Here is an 18,011-nt window from a genome sequence, read left to right as displayed (position 1 = left end):
TGACACCATAAGTAGAAGGGGGCAGTGGGGGCCAAACACTGCGACATTTCTGGAATGAACCATACTAGGAACAAGGCTCCATCCCAAACAGTAAGCAGAGACAGACTTAGCATCACAACATTCAGAAACTGGTACCCACCAAATCCCAAGAACTAACTGAAATGTGCATAAGTCACTCTCTAGATCCCTGGTCCCATCCACTCAGAGACATGCTTTTTACTTCTTTCACATTGGCCTCTTATCCCACGCCCTGGCCTCTTTATTGTTCAGTTTTCCTTGAATAAAACTTGCTTTGTTCTCACTCTGATTTGTCCTTGAATTTTTTCCTGGGTGAGCAAGGGCCTGAAGGTCAACTGACATGCAAAAATTCTAGAAACATGCTGGGGCAGAGTCAGCCCCCAGTGGGTAAGTGATCCTGTAACACTGTGAGGACTAAAGTAGGTGAATTCTGGGAGGAAATCTCCAATATCATTAACTTTTCCATGATCTACCCAAATTTTGGTTATCACAACAGGAGAGGTGAGGGTACAGCTTCAAGGATTTAGTTGGTAGAGGTCAAAGTTTGGGGCAGACTTCCCCACAAGAAAAAAAAAAGCATACAGCCCAAAATGTCCATAGTGCTGAGACTGAGAAACCCTGACCAACCTCTAATTTTTGCTGGGATTTAATCCTGACTCCCCTTTCAGCACTCTGTCTCTCCTGCAGGCAGCCCATTCAAGTGCTGGCTGCCCTCACCCCCGCCTGCCCATGTCACTAATATTATTGAGGATTGAGAGTAAGGTAAATACCATACTCACTCTTCATTGCTAGTTTCAGACCATTCTTCTCTCTTTATTCCTAAAATGACTCAGTTTGTGAACTTTGTGTCCTCATCAGCTACAGATAATTGAATACTTGCCACTACTCCCTCTTTTCCGTGTGTTACCTTGAAGGGTTTAGCTTCAGGGGCTTATTGATATGTTCTCTAACACTATTCTTGTTCTTGGCAATTTCAGTACAGGTGAAGGGGAGCAGAGTTTTTGCTACCCCAAAATATGCCTCTTTGGGATATTGATTTTTTAAGGCTAGTTAATTTTAAGGAGGAGCAGACCTGGGAGAAGCTCTGAAAACCAAGTAGAAATTGTCCTTTGTAAAGGACATTTATATTTGTAAGTGATACTCCCATTTCACCCTCATTTGGTATTCTTTTCCTTTCCATACATTTTCCTTGTTCTATCACACTTTCCATAAGCTGATGTGTTTTTGCTGTTGCTGCTATTGTCCTTTAGTGTATTATTAAAGTTTGCAGTTTAGTTTGAGAACTTCAAGAGAATTGTGGGGACATCTGAAGTTCTATTATTCTTTCATACTTTGAAAATAGAGGACTAAAAGACTAGGAAACTATGACAAAAAGTCGCAAGGCTTCTCACCCACTTTAAGGCTTCTCACCCTCTTCCTAACTGGCTGCACTATGTCTAGGTACTCTGCAATATCTGGGCCGAAGTGCTCATATTAATGTTTAACTGTAAATAAATATATAAATAATGAGAGTTCAACAAAGAAATAAATAAAGGAAGGTCATAGGATTGCTTTCACTAGCAGTCATTAAAAGTACAATACTCATCTGTCTAAACTTGTTTAGAGATAGTCTCACCCAAAGGCAATGGATTGACCAGACAAATTCTCAAGACATTCTATAGCCCCAAATCCTTAATATTCTAATAAATAGACATTGATCTGAATACTTGATCCTCGTGGGCTAGAGCAGAGGAAGAAACAACATTTCCATGTCAATTTAGAGAAAATAAATTTGTTTTGATAGGTTTACTCTTCTTTCATTTAATTTTTCCCACCAGACACTTTTTTATTCCCTTTATTGAGTTTGTTTATATAGCGAGCCCATGATATGGAGCTCCTGTCCCCTGAAACTTTTTTAAAGGGATAGTGTGATGTCTTGGGATTTCAGTTAGGTTTACATTAATTTTTGCAAGTTGCCTGAGCATGCTAGGGTTCCCAAAATATCCCCTACCTTTAAGTGACTTGTTTGATTATTTAAACCAGGAGACAGAAAACAAAATGAATAGGAAAAAGAAAACTATGTTCTAAAAAAGAAAAGAGACCTCATATGCTTCCAAATGGTTATTACTATCAAGTCTTTAAGAAATGAACAAGATTTAATATGAATCTCACACCATGCTTGTTAGCCTATGGCAGAAATAATAATAACTTTAGATATGCACCTACTAAGAATAGCAATGATTCTATTTATAATCTATCATCATATGGTTTTAACCTTTCTACAATACCATGACTTACTGTTACATCCAAAATAACTTATGATAAATTACAATTCCCACTAGCTATCTACAGTGCCTTTAAAAAATATTTTTAGCCTTAGTATTTACATTACTCTCCATTTAGTATTAACTGTTTTAAGACAGAAAGAAAATTCTGTCTTAATTATGTAATTTCAATAATCTAAACCTAAATGTAAGTGTACAGAGCATCAAACTCTGATTTCTCTTCTAGCTTTGACATTGGTCCGTACTTTATGCCATCTTTCCACCCAGATTTATCAGTTTCTTCTCTCTCTCTCTCAAGAAAATATCAAATTTTTATTATAAAAGAACTGTTAGAATCTTACCTAACTTCAGATTTCAAAACAAAACCTTTGCTCTATTACACCAATTACCACCTAGCATTTAATCTTCTTTGAATGATATTGTTTTCCAATATATCCTAAAATAATAACAAACTGTAACATTGTTGGTTCACACCCTTAGGAGTTCTTTGGTGAAATCTGAAACTGGACCCTGTATTTGAAGGGAAAAAAGAGACCCCCCCCGCAAAAAAGAGGCAAGACCACTCCAGATTGGTAAGTGTCAGTTTTAATAAGCAGAACTTATGTATGAGGCTAACCTTGAGTGGCCACAAGATGAGTTAATCTCCACACTGACCAATCAGAATCTTAAATTTCAATAGGATCCTTAACTGGATTCAGTCACATATACTCTTTTGATGATCTCAACAAAATCTTTATTTACCAAGGCTATGTCCTTGAAACAGCTCCAGCTATGAGAATGGTGGGCGAGATGTGCATTCAAAAGATAGGGAGGGTGGTGGGGAGTTTCCCATGGCCTTGGTCCTTGTATGGGTCAACCAGTGGTCATATGCTCTTGACGACTCCTCCAATAAGCATCAAAACATACATATACACACAAAATAAAATTTTTATTTGTGTTACTATATTTCCACTATTCATTAACAGAGTACATGCTGCATTTGAATATATTATATATTTACAATCCTTCTGTCAATAAAATCAATTATAAGGGGGAAACGTGTTGGAAGTGTACAAAAATGAGTATTAATGTATTTCACAGATTAATTAAAATAAGTATTAAAACAGTAAAAAATATGGTATAGAAGGCTGGTACAATAAAGCAAAAATCAAAGAAGATAACACCTAAATTGGCAATAAATAAATTAAGATATGGAATAATTATTAGAAAACAGAAATGTGGCAAGTTTTTATTTGGGTGTCTATATGTAACTTTGTGGCTCCAGACTCATTGGCTTTGTATTTAATTATTAATTAACTTATTATTTTAAATATAATTTATATTTAATATTGTTTTGTATTGGTTTGAAGTATACAGCATAATTGTTAGACAACCATAAACTTCACAAAGTGTTCTTTCTCATATTTCCAGTACCCAACTGATGCCATATATAGTTATTACAATATTATTGACTATTGATGTGTTGCTTGTGGATCTTATTGCATCCTGCTCTGATGTTGTCTGAAGCTTGCCACTGGGTATGCTGATTCTGGGGCCTTTAGGCAGGTCCCCTGTTACAGGTCAATGTCAGATGCTGCCTGTGATTGCCCCTGGGGAACTTGTTTGGAGGTACAAAGTGATCCACAGTTTGTGGTTCCCTCTGCTCTACTTGCGTGTGCTTGGAAGGACCAAGTATGCACTAAGGCTGGCCTCCACCAGCCCCAAGCCAGGGGTCAAGTCAGCAAAGTTGACAAGTCCACTGGGATTTACTTTCTTCTGCCTTTGTCTGCTAGCTACCTCTTAGACTCAGTCACTAAAAGAGCCTCTATTGGGCAAGTTGTGTGGGGTAGGTTCTCAGTGAGTCATCAGAGAGGGGCAAGTGTTGTTCACAAGTAGATACAGATTCAAGTTAGTATTGGTGCTGGGTCTTAGGGCACTCAGCAAAAGTCCAATGGTACACCAAGGTGAGCTGCCAACTGCAGGGTACCCTCAGACCTTTGTGGTGTGGCAGGGTCTTAGAGAGACATCAGGGTAAGGCTAGCACAGTTATCAGGCCCAAATGGACCAAGATTTGTCTATGTGAAGAGAAGGTTTTGCACTGATTGGGCATGCAAGGGGAAGATGTCCTCTCTCCCTGAGCCACACAGTACAGTCTGTCTTGGATTCTTCCTGGATTGTGTGGAGAGTCCAGGCTTGGCAGGGTGGGCTTCTTTGAGTTAGGAGTGTGGGGCTAGTGGATCTTCCATGAGGACAAGGCTCTGCTCAGGCTAGCAAGAAGTTGGGGAAAATGAAACTGCCCCAGAGCTACACAACTCAGTCACTGACATCCTCTGAGACTGCCCAGACTTTTACACCTTGGGCTCAGACAGCTGACTCCTCCACAGGGCATGAGCTCAGAACAATGAGGGATGGAAAGTCAGCAGGGTGGAGGTATTGAATTCTCTCAGGCTGATGCTCTCTGGAGGGAATTGCTTCTTTAAAGAAAGATGGTGTCTGTGATGTGGGATGGGACTCAACACAGGGATCCTTGCAGCTCTTCCTTCAACTCTCTCCACTGAGCCACAAAACTCAGTCTTTCCTCACACCACCTTTATCTGTTCTGCCTTCCTTCTACCAGAGCTCAAGGTAATAGGCTACAAATGGGATTTTGTGTGTTAACCTTTTAAGAGTTTGCTTGGGTTTCTAGCAGACTCCCATCTCTCCTTGGTATAGAGAACCCCCACTGATTTTTACAAGCAGATGTTATTTTGGGTGCTTCTTCTCAGCTTGGGTGCTCCTGGCTGGGGTCCCAATGTGGGGTTGAGACTCCACACTCCTCAGGGGAAAACTTTGCCCCTGAGATGTCTCTCTGGAATCTCAGCTGCTGTCTGTGGGGGTAGAGGCCTGCTCTTTTTGAATTTCCTTCCTTCCTGCCTGTCTTGATGTAGCTTCTTTTGTTAATCCTTGGTTACAAGACTTCTGTTCAGCTAGTCTTCAGTTGGTTATTCAGGTTGATTTTTAAAAATATTTTAGTTGTAATTCCAGTTTGGTCCTGGAAGGGAGTGTAACTTTCACCTACTTTACCACCATGTTCTCACTGGCTTCTTATTAAACGGAAAAATCTATTCACAGCCACTCTGATCATACATTGATATAATATCTGTTTATTTTAATAATGTTTTTGAATAATTATAAAGATTACATGTTGAGTGTTAGATTAAAAAGACAGAAAGATTAATTAAAAGGTAAAATATTAAAGACAAGGGAGAAGAGTTGACTGATTACCACTATCACTTTGAAAATGGTATGATCTGTCATATAATGAGCTTCTAGTACATTAACTTTTTGGAAGTATATTTTATTGACTATGGTATTACACTTGTCTCAATTTTTCCCAGTTTGTCCCCCTCTATCCAATACCCCCTTCATTTCAGCAATCCTCCCTTAGTTCATGCCCATGGGTCATACATATAAGTTCTTTGACTTCTCCACTTCCTATACTATTCTTAACATCCCCCTATCTATTTTGTACCTACCATATGCTTATTATTTCCTGTACCTTTTCCTCCATTCTCCTCCCTCCTCCTGCCCTCTGATAATCCTCCATGTGATCTCTATTTCTGTGAATTTGTTCCTGTTCTAGCTGTTTGCTTAGTTTCTTTTTTCTTTTTCTTTTTTAGGTTTGGTTGTTGATAGTTGTGAGTTTGTTGTCATTTTACTGTTCATAGTTTTGATCTATGTAGTCATCATCTTTGTCTTAGATAAGTCCCTTTAACATTTCATATAATAAGGGCTTGGTGATGATGAACTCCTTTCACTTTACCTTGTCTGGGAAGCACTTTATCTGTTCTTCCATTCTAAATGATAGCTTTGCTGGATAGAGGAATATAGGTTGTAGGTCCTTGCTTTTCATTACTTGAATACTTCTTGCCAGCCCCTTCTTGCCTGCAAGAGTTCTTTTGAGAAATCAGCTGATAGTCTTATGGGAACTCCTTTGTAGATAACTCTCTGCTTTTTTCTTGCTGCTTTTAAGATCCTCTCTCTATCTTTTACTTTTGGCATTTTAATTATGTTGTGTCTTGGTGTGATCCTCTGTGTATTGAACTTGTGTGGAATTCTCAGTGCTTTCTGGACTTGTATGTCTATTTCCTTCTCCAAATTAGGGAAGCTTTTATTATTTTTTCAAATAAATTTTCCATTTCTTACTCTCCCTCTTCTCTTTCAGGCAACCCTATGATTTAGATGTTTGCATGTTTGGAGATGTACCAGAGTCTTATACTATCCCCATTTTTTTTTAATTCTTGTTTCTTCTTTCTGTTCTGGTTCAATGTATTTTTTTTCTTTCTTATGTTTCAAATCATTGATTTGAATCCTGGTTTTCTATTCTTTACTGCTGGTTCCTTGTAGATTTTTCTTTATTTCATTTAGTGTAAACTTCATTTCCTCCTTTATGTTGTTGCCATACTCAATGAATTATTTGAGCATCCTGATGAATAGTGTTTTGAACTCTGCATCTCACAGATTAGCTATCTCCATTTCATTTAGTTCTTTTTCTGGGTTTTTGTTCTGTTCTTTCATTTTCATTTCCAAATTTCTTTGTTTTCTCCATTTGGCAGCCTCCCTGTGTTTGTTTCTATGTATTAGGTAGAGTTGCTTTGAATCCTTGTAAAATGTACCTGTAAATTGTGTAGGGAAGAGCCTTAGGTAATTGCTAGGGTGGGGTAACCTGCTTCACTGCTTTTTGGCTCTGTGTAGGGGAGGTCTTGGAGAGGGGACTGTGCTGCTGCCAGGCTTATGGGATTTTGCTCGGCACTCTTTCTGTTTTCAGTCACTTCACCCATTCCCCATATGTGACTGGTGCCCTTCCAGTTGTTGCCCTGGTGGTGAGTCCCAGAGTGGGTGGCTTTGTGTATGTTTTAAGATGATGTGGAGCTAAACTGAGTTTCCTGAAAATCCAGGAGTTTCTTTTGCCACTGCAACCCCCACTGGTTTTTACAGCCAGAAGTTATGGGGATTTATATTCCCAGCTATGGAAACCTGGGTTGTGTTATCTGGCCTGGTGCTAGGATTGCTCGCTTCCAAGGTATCCCTCCTGATTTTTATCTACCATACGTGAATGTGGGACTGCTTGTGCCCATTCTGTCACTATCACCGCTTCTCTATGCCACACTGTGTCTCCTCACCTCTCTGACATGTCTCTGTTTCTCTGTCCCGCCTACCTGTCTGGATGAATGTGGCTTCTTTAAATCCTTGGTTGTTGGACTTCCATACAGTTAAATTTTCTGACAGTTATGGGTGTTATTTGTTTTGATATTTAGTTGTAATTCTTTTTGTGGTTGCATGAGAAGGTGAAGTATGTTTACCTATGCCTCCATCTTGACCTAAAGTTTTACTACATGCACTTTGCATTCATTTCTACATTTATTTACCACCATTTTTTGAGGCAGTTGTCATTATGCCTATTTTACAGGTAAGGATACTGAGGCTTAGAGACACTGATAAAATTCTAAAGGGAATAAACAGACTAAAACTAAGTCTGTCTAAATGCATGTCATAATTTGACATAATAGAGTACCTGGTAAATAAAAAAAATTCTAAGTATTAATCATTTTACTATGCTTATTACTATTGTTTTATTACATAAGTATTAGCATTTTTTAAACCTTTATAAGAATAAATTGTATATATGTATACACACACAGATTTTTGCAGAGATGATTTGGTAGAATGTTGACTTATTATTTTTTCCAATTTACATATATTAAGGAGACCTAATGAATACAAAATTAAAATAAAGCTTGAACTATCTGATTGTCTGCATAGGATATAAAAATTGATTAAAAATATATGTTAGTCCACTACAAAGCTGGGCAAGTTTTAAACATTATTTTCAATATTGTAAAAGTTAATATTATTGTATCATTTGAAATAACAACATATCTTGATGCCATGTAGCATAGCATTTATACTTGGCAAACTGAACAAATAAATGTTGGCTTAATTAGTATTCCAGATTATTAAATAATGAAGGTTTATTTTCACATTTTTTGTTAAAACTAAATCATATTGAAACTATAACACAGAGTGAAAGGTAAACTGGTGTCTCTAAAAATGTTAGGAACACTCTATATTGCATTAAGTAGAATAACAAGGAAAGTTATTAAAGATGTAGAATTAAAAGGGAAAGTTATCTATTTAAGAGTAACAGTATATGTAGGGGAAAAAGACACTGCAAATAATTCAAATTTAGAATAGATTTCAATAATTTTGAAATTATTATCAATTTATGCTGGAGAACTAAAATGTATTCTATTTGTACATTGTTATTATATATTTTCTCATTACTAACATATTTCTGAGTCTCATGCTATCTCATGAAGGGGAGTTTAGAAATTTGGGAAGGAAATTTAATCCTTTTGGTCTGTAAGAAAGTACTTAACCAAGTTTTGGAGCCAAGTGTTCATTAATGATAAACTATCTTCCATCAACATATCAAATAAGAAATCATTGGCAGTGACAACACTCCATTGAATAATTTGAAACTGTTGTGTTCCAGTTGGGCTGATGTGATTAATTAACCCATCAGCAAGCTCAGCTGTCTGATGAACAGTAGCTGTGTAGCACTGAATCTCAAGGAGAACTTGAACTTTTTGAGAATCTTGAACTGAATTTTTTTCCTAGATAAGTGGCCTAATTGAATTTCAATGAACTGAAAATCAAAGCTTTCTAGACTTTCAATTTCTTTAAGTACATTTCTGTTTCTTTTAATATTTTTCCTCTTAAAGTCTTACAACTGTGTCAGATCATATATCTTGAAATATTTATAGCTCCAGTTTTCCCAGAAAAAAATTTTTTCTTTATTTCTAATCAACTTCATTGATGAAATTCACTTGCACTCTATCTTAGTAGTTGTTCATTACTCTTACTTTCACTTTACTGTATTCTAAATAACAAAAATAATATTTTTAAAAGGTGTATGACATTAGGTTGTATACTGGTTATTAAATGTAAATCTGAAAACCAACACATAAGAACCATCTGGTGACTTATTGACAATAGAGATACATTGACACCCCCCTTCTAATCCCTATTTTGATTCAGTCTGACTGAAGTAGAGCCATGAAGTTTGTTTTGATAATCGCAGGGGTTTCTAATGAATAGCTAGATTTGTAAGCATAGGGAACTTTAGCGATGAGTTAAATTTCTTTGAGCAATGGCATGGTCTGATTTAAAATCTATTTTCATGCATCTGTATATGTACTTTTATTAAGAATTTACTGAATTGTTTTTACTAAAACTTCCATAATCTGTCTTATTTGTAGGTTTCATCTAATTTATCAATTATAATTGAAATAATACTAAAATCACAATGATTCTAAGGAACATACTAAGTCAAGAACATTATGCTTTATCTATTAATAAAGCAAATACGTATAAAGCATCTCATGTTGTTTGTTGAAACTCAACTTAAACACAAGAACAAAAATAAATTACAAATTGGCTCTGGCTGGTGTGGCTTGATGGATTAAGTGCTGGCTTGTGAACCAAAGGGTTGCTGGTTGGATTCCCATCGGGGCATATGCCTGGGTTGTGGGCTGTGTCACTGGTGAGGGACATGCGAGAGGCAAGCACACACTGATGTTTCTCTCCCACTTTTCCTCCCTTTCCCTCTCTCTAAAATAAATCAATAAAATCTTAAAAAATAAGTTACAAATTGAATGAAGCAAATGTTCTCCCTAATACAATATTTATCTTGTAGTGTATCTAAGAATCATTTAATGGGAAAATATAATTGTTGTTATCCATAGAATCAAGCAGATTGTAAGAGCAGGTCCAATAAAGATAATACAGACCTCCATTAAAAATTTTACGTCTGCAGAAATTGTAGGTTAGCTGATCCCAATATCCATTTTCCAAACCTTTATGCCCTACTTACCTGTAATCTATATGAGGTAAAAGGTAAATACTTTTTATTCCTAGTCTTACTTGTATCTAAGGGCCAATTAAAGAGTTCTGGCTAAACAAACATACAGATATGTTAGGACATAAATAGGGTGCCTGGAGCTATGGCAATTTTTTTGCAACCTTAGTAGAAAGAACAATAGAATTGTAGAAATGCTAGCTTGACTGTACTGAGTCAGTGAAAAGCTACTGCAGCAAACAATATGAAATATCTTGTTATTTGTGTAGACTACCATATGATACCATGTTATTTGGGTCTTCTCTTGAAATTAAATTTGTTTCTACCTAATATAATGTGCAAACGTCACTAAGTTAGCCCAGTCATGTAAGAATCAAAGTGATCATTTACATTTAAAATGGAATAAACTTCTAGATGATCTACTTCCAAAAAAGTGAAATACATAGTCAATACTACAATATCTAAATATTTGGAGTGTTGCTCTTTGTGAAATATTTAATATCAATGATTGCTAACCATTATAGTTAGGATACAATATTTTCATAGTAAACATAATGATATTAATATATGCAGCTCATTGTATAGTTCTTTGTAGTAGCTTATCTATGCAATGAGATTCCCATCATTATACTTAAAGGCCATTCATAATGCTTGTTTTGCCTGGGGCACCCTAGCATATAAAGGTTATTCCAAGTTGCCTACAGTGTATGTGTTTTTTTTTTTAAATCATCAGCCAAGTAAGTGATGGAACAATTTATTTTTCCTTCAAATGCCTAGCTTATTGATTCTTTGGCATTGGTCAAACAAAATGGTGTGAAAACAGTTCTTATGGACCTGAATTAAGAATATAAATAGGAATACAAAGAATGAAATATTAAAAATTCTCTTAATAACTCAAGATAGCCATAGACAATGATATCTCTTCTCTTAAATTGTGCTCTGGTTTATTCACTCTCCTTCCTTTTTTTCATTCCTCAAAACAAGTAACTATCTGATCAGCAGCATTTATACTATTTAAGCTAGTTGCTGGTGCTGCAATCACTGGATGTTATTGTAGAGAACTGAATAAATATAAAAAGAATGAGCCCTGGCAAGTGTGGCTCAGTTGGTTAGAGCACCATCCTGTAACCAAAAGGTTGCTGGCTCCATTTCCCATCAGGACACACAACTGGGTTGCAGATTCCATCCCTGGTCTGGGCTTGTCCAATCCCTGGTCCAGGTGCATATGAGAGGCCACCAATAGATGTTTCTCTCTCACATTGATGTTTCTCTCTCTCTCTCCCTTTCTTCTCCCTCTGAAAGCAATGAAAAAATATCCTTAGGTGAGGATAAAAAATTTAAAAAAATAAAATAAAAAGAGTGAGAATAATTTCTTTTTTTCTGTGTTTCTTTTAAGAATCCCTTTAAATGACCATATTATTTTCAACAGTTTGTTTCAATATGGAATTTATTTTATATGTATATAAAACTTATATGAGCTAAATAATATTGAGAGGTGTCTTAGCATTTGTCAAGTACCATATAATGATCATCTTTGTTTATAAATGACATATTAATTTTTGTATGAAGATAAATAGTAACAAAATGCTAAAGCCACTTCAATTGGCCTAAGTAGGTAAAGAATGCCTACTAAAGCATAAATTATACTAATAAATGCTTGAAGGAGGGAATTAACAATGACCAGTAATTGTGGTAATAGATGCTTACTCAGATATGTAATATTTCCTCAGATATGTAATATTGAAAAGGGTGGGCACTATTACAATGGCCATTTTAGAGTGTCTTAGAAAGGCTAAGATCCACACTCAATGCCACATAGCTAGTAAGTAGAAAATTCTGATTTTAGACCCTATTTATTGTCAGAGTCAGTGTTGTTTTCACAGATCCTTAGAGGTTTGGTTTTCACCTATTTTCAATATTTTTAAAAATCTAGTCTATTTAAAACTTCAAATTTATTTGATCTAAGTTAGCATTAACTAATAGTTGTTTATACTTAATAGATGGTCCAAAATAAATATGTTCTAAAATAAGATGAATTTATTAAAATATGTAACTAGTTGTATATATGAGCATGCATTTAGTATCATACCAAACTTAGAAACTACAAAATTAATGAGCACTTCCAGTCTAATGTGTATATACTGTACATTTTTTCCTTGGTAAAAATCAGTATCTTATAATGGTTTGAAGCATCTACTCTGGAGTCAGCCTACCAGAGGTATCAGGACAATCTCGACTGTGCAAAATGAGTTGGGAAGTTTTTCCTCCTCTTCAATATTTTGGAAAAATTTCATAAGAATTAGCATTAATTTTTCTTCATAAATATTTGGTAAAATTTATTAGTGAAACTATCTGGTCCTAGACTTTTGTTTGTTGGGGGGGTTTTGATTATTGATTCAATCTCAAATATTTCATTTTACATTTACAGACCAGTTAATTAAATTTGTTAGAAACAGTTGTTATCAGGTGAGATTTTTAATCACATATGTTTGGTTTGTTACAAAGCATCTTTTCTTCTTTCCAGTCCTCCCACCATCCTAGGAAAAGACATTTCAAAAGAAATAATATCTACTAAAATACAGTAACTCTCAGATTTCACAGTGGAACAAATTGCCAATAGAACCTTCTCATTCTAATCAGAGCCCAGCTGTCTTAAAATAAGCAGTGAATATATGTTGAATAACAACAAAACATTTATAAACCCAGTTTATTGTTTTTCTTCGCATGCATAAAATTAACAGTTTAAATGCAGTTTCCAAAATGCTACATTCAGATAAGACATAGTTAAATCCTTGTGCTTCAACATCCTTTTTATATGAATTACATTAATCCTTTAAAAAAAAGGGCCCAGATTTTCAGAGAGGCGACTATTAAAAATGCATTCTCCTATCAAATTTACAATGAATACTTGTCTGTGTTATTAAAGAAGATAAATTAGCCAGTATAGGAGAATTAAAAATAAGATAATACTACATTGTACTCATCATTTTATCCAGACTTCTATCAGTAATATCATATCCCTATTTTAAATATGAATGCAACTTGCATAGTTATTATATTTTAAAGTAGTAAAAAAGTAAGGAAAACATTTTTTATAATATTAAAAACAAAAGCAACATTTTGTTGTATTTTTAATTTCTTTTAAACATTAAATTTGGTAAAACTATGTCTCTATAAACAATCAGTTCAATAACTTTCACCTAACTAGTGGGTCAAGCACCTTTTAGCTCAATGTAACTGTCAGAAATTTAATTTAATAAACTTTCTATGTACTTTTCTGAAGTGATCTTTTAAATATTGAGTATGCAAGTAAATTCAGCAGAAAAAATGGTCAAAATATTTGGCATGTCATTTAGAGAATAAAGTGCCATGCAAACAAACTCTCAATCAAATGGGGATATGTGTGTGTGTATATTTTTTTCAAAAAGAATAAAAGCTAGAAAAGAGGACAGCAATTAGTTAAAAGTAACCATGACCTTATAATCAGAATGAACCCAAAACTATAACATGGTGAGGAAAAATAAGAAGATAAAAGATGCATCACATAAAAAATTCCTACATTTTCATTTGTGTCATGACCCACATCTAGTAGGAACAATCATAAACTGGGCATTTAACACTGGGACATGTTTTCCAAAGATAGTACTGCAATAAAGCAATATATAATTATTCAAGTTTACATGAGAAGTTCACTGATCATTTGTTGCTTTTTTTTTTTGTTCATTACTTATCCCACTTACCATCTTAAGTGCCTTAACGACCTTTCTTCTGATTCATAAACATGCAGCAGAAGACAAATGAACTAACATTTGGCACTGGCTGACCTTTCCTAGATTTCTGAGGCCTTTAACTCTAATTTGTTTTTCTACTACATGTGTATAAATCAAAATAAAGCAGGTTATACAGTGAAGAGTCAGCCTTGGCAGTGATGTATATTTATGTCTTCCTTGAAGAAAAGTCAACACGAGTGCCATTTCTTTCCTGTTAAATAGTTGTGCAATGATTTCCAGGCAACTGTTGGGAGGAATCCAAAATTAGGTAATTTTAACCCTTAATTAGAAAAGATTTTGGTCTTCAAAGTTAAAATAAGCACAACCAATAATTACATCTTCCTTGAATACTACTTAAATCATATGTGTTCTGCTTTAAGTAAGAACTGTAAGTGGGAGGAAGCAAGCTCATTTATCTATGGGACACATTTGAAGCCAGATAGGCATTATGATCTCATCATTACTTATATTCTCCTCTATTTTACTAACACTTAATTCAATGCATTTTGTTTTATAGTAGTTTCTCATCATTTTTTACTGTCTTCCACAAATGGACTATGCTATGCATGAAGGCAGAATGCATGTCCTGTATCCCCTTTGCTGTTGTTTACTGAAGCTTCTCTATTAAGAAAATTAAAATACCATTGCTATACATTTTCAATAAGGATTGATAGTATATTTTAATAGATAAAACACACACACAATTATCTGAGTATCTGTTGCCATTACATGAAAGGAGTGAAAAATTCAGGTCATTTATTTCATTATGGACATGCAGAATACAAAGCATCCTCTCTTCAACAATTCAATTATCCAGCTGCACATTATTATTTGGTCAGTGAATCTAGAGAGGGCATAGAAATGACTATTAGAAAAAGATCCACACCGCTGTCTTGAAAGGGTAGTTTTATAGCTAAAGGACATTTGCTTATTAAAGATTGGTCTATTTTGCAGTTGACACAAAGCTGGGGCTGATGGATAACATTTGTTTTGATAAATACAAGGCCTTATTTTTAAACACATTAAAAAATCCTGTAAATATTTAAAAATCTCCCAACCATTTAGCAGATACTTTATGACTGTTTTAGCAGCATCTATTATCTTTTTCAGTAATCTGGGAATACATGTTGTTCTTAGGAAGCTGACTCCATCCATATACTCAAGGACAGAAATCATAAGGTAGTGCAAGTTAATCAGTGCATTTCCTCTCTCTGAATACACTAATCTAAGTTGATTTGGTCTAAATCCTTCATGCCTCATTACTTGCAACTCTGGGACAAATAGTTTACAAAGCCCTCTGGAAGCTCCACCTCTGTGAACTCTGACCTCATCACTTATTACACTCTCCCTTGCTCACTCCACTCCAGGTACACTGGTCTCCTTGCTATCTGGAATAAGTTAGTCACATCTCTGCCTTAAGGGTTTTGCATGGGATGTTTTCTCTGCCTAGGATACTCTTCTCACAGATAGTGTAGGCTGACCTCCTCACTAATTCAAGTTTTTGTTAAAATTTACTTTCTCAATAAAACCTACCCTGAAGACACCATTTAAAGAATCAACTGACCTCAGTAATCTCAACTACTGTCTGTTTTGTGGTATACATTTATAGTAAAAATGATTTATTTATCCCTCACAGCACTAAACCTAATACTGGATAAATCCCAAGATATTGAATGAATGTTGGTTTTTTATTTTGTGAATACAGGCAACCCTGGTGAAATTCAAGAAACATTCACAGTTCAAGCTAAGAGAATGAATGTAAATAATAACATTATCAGAAAGTCAGTTCATATGAGTATAAATGTGATTCATGCACACAAATACACAATGTAGTGATGAGGGGAAAATGGGGACAACTCTAATTGAACAGTAAAAGGATTTAAAAAGTGAAATAAAAAGAACAAATTTTAAGTTGTATTTTTATAAAAGTGTCTTAGAATCTGTCTGAGAGAGTGGAAAAGAACAGATAGAAAAGGTTGAGCAGGCAGGGTATTAGGCCCTCAGTTTCTGTTCAATCATAAAGGTAGAGGGTAGAGGGAAGGTGCATTACTGTTACTATTACATAACTTAGAAATTTGAAAAACAAACTTGTTCATACTATAGGTATTTAGATATATAACCAATTGTTACATTCTGAAGTGAAAAACAATTTTCTTGGGATCACTTTCAAAATGATAAAATAATAGTATACTTTGCTTATACTTAAGGACAAGGTATGCCTATATACCCTGTTAGAGTTAGTTGTATGGCTAAAAATATGGAAATAAGAGGTTTGTTTCACAATGCATTGGAGTTTAAATAGTGTCCTTCTACCTCCTAAATCATTTACCAGTACCAAGTTTTCCACATCTTGGCAGAGTGATACCGACACCAGAAAGGAAAAACAGAAGAAAGCTCCATCAATGATGCTTTTTGATCATTTGGAAACACAGAGTCTAGTTTCTCAAAGGAATAGTGCCTTGATAGGTATGATAGACTCCTTAAAGCATTGATTAAGTGTATTATTTACCAATGCATGACAGCAAATGGAAAAGTTTCTTCTTTTAAAAGTAATGGTAATTTTTGTCCATCTAAAACTATATTCATTTATTTAGTTTCACACATACATAAAAAATGTGTGCGTGTGTGATTTTCCACTTTGTCAAATTATTAAGGTACCTTAATGAGGAGTGAACTTTTCCATGGCAAAATCATACCTTATCTTGGCAGCATATGATGACTTAAATAACTATTTGAAATGCTTCTCAATAACAAAATATAGTCTCCCTTACTTGTGAATATGGACAACAGTGTGAAAACTATATGCTTAGGTCTTTTCATTTTCATCACTTACTCAAACAGCTGGAACAGGTAGGCTGGTATTTATATGAAGGATCTGTCTTGTAAAATTATTGAAATATTTTCTCCAGAGATAAAAAGTATTTTCAGTCCTGGATATGCTTTTTCAAGAACAGGGACATTTGCTTTTTTGAAAATTTGCAGCTATGCCATTTACACTCATTACAAAACAGATTAAAATAATTTCCTCACAAAAAAGTACAGAACTTTAAATGGCAACCCTTCCCTTCTAAGTTGTTGCTATTGCTGTTGTTGTTGTTGTTGTTGTTGTTATATTACTATTGGAGAAACAGCAAGCCAGGTTGGAACAAGACAACAAATGACAGACTAGCTCTCTATTTCCAGTTAACATGAGTAAATCAGAACACAATTTGTCCTTACCCACTCCCAGTAGCCTTATTGGAGCTAATACAACAGATGTTTTGTCACCCATCTAGTCACATGGTTGCTTTTCACTCTGGTGAACATACTTTGGAAACAAGCTAATGAGGTGATCCGCAACAAACATACTTGGTCCCCTTCGGCTGATATTTCTTTGCTCATGTCATTTATCTTTCATTGTTAATTAAATGAAAATAAGCAGCAACTGTTTTCCCAGTATTGTACATTCAGAAATAAATCTGTGTAATGTGGTGTATAAATTAGTATTTGTTGAAATGCTCAAGTTCAAGTGATGAACTTTAAGTCTGTGCTAATTGTTTAAATGAGGGCACAGGCATTATGAAGACTCAAGCTCATTATAAGAAGCACTAGTGTAACTAGAGTATGTCCTTAATGGAACCGTCTGTCCATTTATATGATATGGACATTTTGGTTAATCCTCAGGTTTATGAACCAACAGATCCCTGTTGAAAATGCTAATGATCTAATATATCTGGCATTATCTTTATAACTAGTGACTAGAAATGCTTATCTCCAGTATGTGGTAAGTGATGTCCAATGTCCAGCCTTATGTTTACTTATTTAAGGGAGGATAAATCTCAGGCCCAATGGTTGCCAGCCACTGGCTCTGAGCTAATTCTTTGGGAATAGACAACTAATTTTAAAATAATGATAAAAATGAAACCGGGTATTTTTTGCAGAATAACAAGTGTCCAGGGATTTCATAAATTTAGGATCAATTCTCTGCTTAAAAGTTATTCCTACTATATTATAAAATTGCATGAAATTCTATAAAAAATTTTTTTCTTGGTATCTCCAAAGTTTTACATTTCAGATAATCATATTCTATAGCATCCATGG

This window comes from Phyllostomus hastatus, unplaced genomic scaffold (assembly GCF_019186645.2).
Source record: "Phyllostomus hastatus isolate PE091 unplaced genomic scaffold, TTU_PhHast_1.1 phas_contig_90, whole genome shotgun sequence".
Lineage (NCBI taxonomy): Eukaryota > Metazoa > Chordata > Mammalia > Chiroptera > Phyllostomidae > Phyllostomus > Phyllostomus hastatus.
This window is presented reverse-complemented; position numbering follows the sequence as displayed.